At 29.3% G+C, this 4,994-nt stretch overlaps 1 long non-coding RNA gene across 1 annotated transcript; it reads right to left on the bottom strand.

Moving 5' to 3' along the window:
* Positions 1-4,070: 4,070 nt before the first annotated feature.
* On the bottom strand, positions 4,071-4,648 carry LOC129913868 (uncharacterized). The gene is made up of 3 exons (XR_008772104.1): positions 4,501-4,648; positions 4,217-4,371; positions 4,071-4,165 (listed from the first exon to the last, which is right to left on the bottom strand). It is a non-coding gene; the product is annotated as an uncharacterized LOC129913868 (long non-coding RNA).
* Between the last annotated feature and the right edge of the window lie 346 nt (positions 4,649-4,994).

The raw sequence follows: 4,994 nt of genomic DNA, 5'->3' as shown, positions 1-4,994 counted from the left end.
ATAAAACAAGAAGAAAAAATTGAATTTTTTTTTTTGAATGAAAACAAATCGCCTCCCACGGATTCACATGCGTTTGGCGAAATTCCATTAAAGTTACCAAAAACTGCCAGAGGCTTTCATTTAATTTGTTCTATAAACAAAAGTTTTTTTTTTCCTCCTCTACACACGAAACAAATGGTGCTGTTTTTTTCAATTTTTGTTGCTTTTTTTTCTGTATTTTGTATTCTTTTCTATATAACCTCCTGGTCTTTTGTTAACGTTCCTATTCGTCCTTTTGTTTCTATTTAACTAGCTTCAAATTCAATGTAGATATACCTTTTTGCATTTTTAACCCTCCATTTGATAGCAACAAAACTGAAATATCCTGCGAGCAACAGGGGTGGCAAACCTATGCAAAATTGTTTTATTCATTTCTCCTAGTCTTATGCAACAAAAATGGTAGGTTTGCCATCACGGACCTGTTTTTTTTTTTTAGAAAAATTTATCTTTTTATATTTTATTTTGTACTATTTCAACGAAATAAAAAAAAAGTTTGGAAAATGTTTGATTTTATCACCCGATGGCGGTTAAAAGTTTCGTACTGCTTGTCCGTTGCACCAGCAAACTTAAACTAACCGCATCCAACAACTATGCAATTAAAAATTTCAAATTGATTTACTGGTAGTTCTTTTTGTTCTTAGGTCCTTAGAACACAGGATTGAAGGTACAAGAAGTCGGTATGCTGCCCTGAAGCTTATAATATTGTTGGAAATCTTCATGTAAATTTTCACAAAAATTACTACAAAAAAATGGACCGTAACTTTTGACCAATGAAACTGTATCGCTTAGTATTAAGAATTGAAGGCAACATGCAATTTAATCATAAATGCAGTTTAAATGTTGGCAAGTGAAGTGGGATTTCATTGGTCAATTTACCATTTATATATCAAAAAATTTTCCGGAGGCCTCTTAAGTAGTAAAGGGTTTGTGCTAAGTTGTAGTAGTTAATTAATAAAAATGATTGGATATAGAGCAATAATTGAACTTCTAACGCTGAAGAATGAGTACGTTTACAATTATTTCATTAAAGCAAACAAATAATCGAACAAAGATTATTTTCTTGTTTTCTTTCAGTGTAAAAGTAGAATAATAAAATAATAATGAAATTAAAACGTCATTGATGTAAAAGTTGCCAGGTCAACACACAATAATTGTGTGGCTTAGATATCATCCTTAACCCTCTACTGCATACGAAGCCAAATATGGTTTTGTCTATTTGTATGCACTTTTCTCTTCTCTGTCACAAAAAAATGGTAAAGATTCAATACAATCCTCTTCTTTGTGTTTCTGAGAACCCATAGAGATAGTTTTTTCGTGTGTCCGACACAAAATAAAGGTGTATTTTATGATCACAGGTGAGTCGATCAGTCGTGTGCATTGAAATCGAAAGTGTAGAATATTTTCATACTTTAAGTGTTAATTACTGTGTTTGTTTGGAAAGAAAACTGGAATTAAAAATTTATTTTTGATGGATTGTCTTATTATGTATGCTATGAACCAATTTTTATTGAAAAAAAATGATTGGCCTGGTCTACGGAGGGCAAAAAGTACGGAAGCCATATTTGGCTTCGTATGCATTAAGGGGTTTTAAATCTACAAAATTTGTTAATTTTTTTTGTTGTAAATTTTGTTCCTTTACATTTTTACTTTGCTTGGAAGCTATGTTTTACTTCAGAAATGGAGCCCCTTCGCTTTTAGAGACATTTTTTTAATGTTAACCCCATTTCCAGGGGCGTAACCACAAAAAATTTAGGTGGAGGGAGGCTCACCTATAATATTTTTCAATCATTTTATTACTTTTTAGTTTTTTTAAGATCTGGGAGTGGGTGAAAATGTTGGAGCAAGACTTACTTCGACAGTGGAAAGAATGTGAACCAGAAAAAATATATGTAACTGAAAAAACAAATTGCTTTTCTCGGTTCCATGGCTTAAAATGAGCCAAATTTGAAGTAATTCTTAACCTTTTGTAATGCAATGTATTTATTTTACTTTATTTTGTTTTTAAATGATAAATATTTATCTTTTTATAATTTTAATTTTATTCTTTACCTAATCTGAATAAATAAAATTAGTAAAATTTCTTACCCCTTAATGCATACGAAGCCAAATTTGGCTTATAAACAAATTTTTTAAATTAATTAATTTAAACAAATTTTTTTAATGTAAACCAATTTGAAACAACCCATAGAACCCATGTAAAGCATTTTTTAATTTTTTCGTCCGCTAATATTAATTCATGCAGTAGAGGGTTAACAACAGCACCTATTGACTCATTTTGGTTAAAGTTTTATGCACGATTATATTAATTTTCCTAAGGTACAAATTAATTTAAGACATTAATTAATGTACCTACATGTTCTAGAAGATTATGTTCAGCAATTGTGTGGTTGTTTGATTTTTATTATATTGATTTTTATTTTGTTTTTTGGGTATAATGTTACATAAGTGTGGAAGTTTGCAACCTTATTCTTGAAGTGTATTATTTTTCTAAACAATTAGAAAACAGCTTTAAGATTTGACTTTATTTCTTTAAATTACAAAAACAACTTCTATAGTAGAGTTTTGACTTCCAAAAGAAGTATGGCATCAAATTTCTTGTGTAACAAAGACATTTTAGAATTTTTTATTGACAATCGTTAGATTCGTTTTAAATAATATTGTTTTTAAATATAAAATAATTTTAATGAAAAAAAAAAAAAACAAATTAAGTACATATATTTAAATAAAACGTAAGTTAATTAAAAACAAAGTTTAAAAAAAAGTCATTTATCCGTTTTCAAATTGAATTTTCAAATAAAAATTTTTTTTATTTCTCAAAAATCCAAAAAATATTTATTTTTTTAAATATTAACATTTATTAAAGTTTTAACATTTATGTTGCTAAACCGTTTTGCACAAAAAATACAAGTACCATTAAAACGGTCCAAAACAATTTATCAAAAGGTATCAAAATACTCCAGTCAAAGCGTCGGAAAAAGGGGCCTAACCTTGGGCACAGAGGCACTGTCAGTTTTTATTTCATAGATCGATAGGGGTACATTTGAAAGGCTTAACCCCAATTTTTCACCAACTGATCATTCTTTTTAGCGGAGTTATTCACAAATTTTACTTTTAAGCTATTATCTTTGCTCCACTTTGTTGTATACCAAAAAATAAACATACATTCTCTTCCTTATAATATTTTCTATTGTTGTATGTAATTTCATTGTATTTGAGTGAGTAACTACAAAACGGCAGCCAGTTGAAGTCAAATTCTAGTAGTTAAAAAACACATTTTCGTTTTTATTTCGAAAAAAGTTTGTATTATGGTTAAAATTTTTTTAACCTATTTTGTAGCCCTATTTATGTCCTGCATTTTAAAGAAATGCATGCAAAACCGGTGCGAAAACACCCAAAAATATCGTTTTTTGGGAATAACTCGGCTTCAGGATGTCCTACAGCAAAAAATAAAGCTATTAATTGTTTGTCACAGCATTTTCTATCGATTGATGCACATTATTTTTGTTGAAACAAATAAAAAATAAGTAATATTAAGTCAAAGTCGTTTTTTGTTGAGCAAACTCTTGCCTTACTTTTTTGTAAACGGTTCAAGTATTGGCTAACAAATTAAAATACTATTGTTGTCCTTCAAATTATCTACAATAAAAAAAAAAATTATCTCTCTACGACCCACGGGAGCCGAGTTATTATAATTTTAAAAAATCATTAATCCGTATTTATTTATTATTTGTCAAAAGACTAACCTTTTCTATTTTGGTCGTATGGCAAGTAGTAACCGTTAATTTTGTACGTAGACAAAAATTAAAAAAAAAAAACAAAAACTCTACTAAAAAACTAACTTGGTCTTTTTGAGGTCAAACTTTACAAAATTCAAACCGCCATACAATCAAAACTACGCAATCAAAAATTATAAAAGGTATGTACATTTTAGTACTCTTGACAATAAACAATTTAAAAATTTAAAAACTTTCAAGCCCATTATTCCAAAAAGTAAAACAAAAATGATTTTTTTTTTTTAAATTTAATTTCCCATTGATTAATCAAACAATCCCTTGAACATGACAGGCTGTGTGTTTAGTGAAGTATTGGATTTCGAAATCTTAAAGCAACCCTTTTCTTCCTAAAACTTAAAATTCAAATAAATATTAAAGTAATTAATTACTGAAGCACAACTCACTCAAATATCCTTTTACCCCCAACTTTCTGTGTGGTAGGTATTTTTTTTTTTTCAACTTGAAACAAGAGAACGAGCATAAACCCAAAGTCTAATTCTTCAAATAGATTACTAAATGAAATTTCCGTTTTCAGTGCACCCAGGAACCCATCAGCAAGCTACCAAAAAAAAAAAAATTAAAACAAAAAAAAAAAAAAAAAATAAAGGGAAAGAAAAGAAACGAACGAACGAATGAAAAAAAAAAAAAAAACAGGATCAACTCAATTTCATTGTAATCACTCACTCACCTGGATACCAGATGTTTTAATTTACAAAAGGATTCTTTTTCTGTGGCACATGATTCCCGTCTGGTGTTTCAGAGTTTTTGTTGCTTATTTTACTTTATCCATCAACAGCTTTGGTTCTGCTAACCCTTTTTTTTGTTGTTGTTTTGAATCCCTTTCAACTCACCCCTGCCAGGATAATACTCGTCGAGGATGTGTTACTTTCATCTGACAACACAAAACCAAGGCCGAAGAAGGTTCCGAATATTGTATACGGAGGAAAATCCAACTTGGATTTAAAATTTCACACATGACATCCCCATGGCTAATCAGAAAAAAATATCCCCCTTACCTTGGAGGTTGGGTAAAATGTTAGACTGATGAAGAATACCATCCAGCACACTTTTCGAAAAAAAAAAAACCAAAGAAGCAAATAAAAAAACTCTCGAATTTTATTTGAAAGCTTTCAAAATAATTGAGTTGGTTTTTCCGCCAAACTGGCTACCGAAATATTACTT

The sequence above is a fragment of the Episyrphus balteatus genome, chromosome 3 (assembly GCF_945859705.1).
Source record: "Episyrphus balteatus chromosome 3, idEpiBalt1.1, whole genome shotgun sequence".
NCBI classification, from domain to species: domain Eukaryota; kingdom Metazoa; phylum Arthropoda; class Insecta; order Diptera; family Syrphidae; genus Episyrphus; species Episyrphus balteatus.
This window is presented reverse-complemented; position numbering and strand designations above follow the sequence as displayed.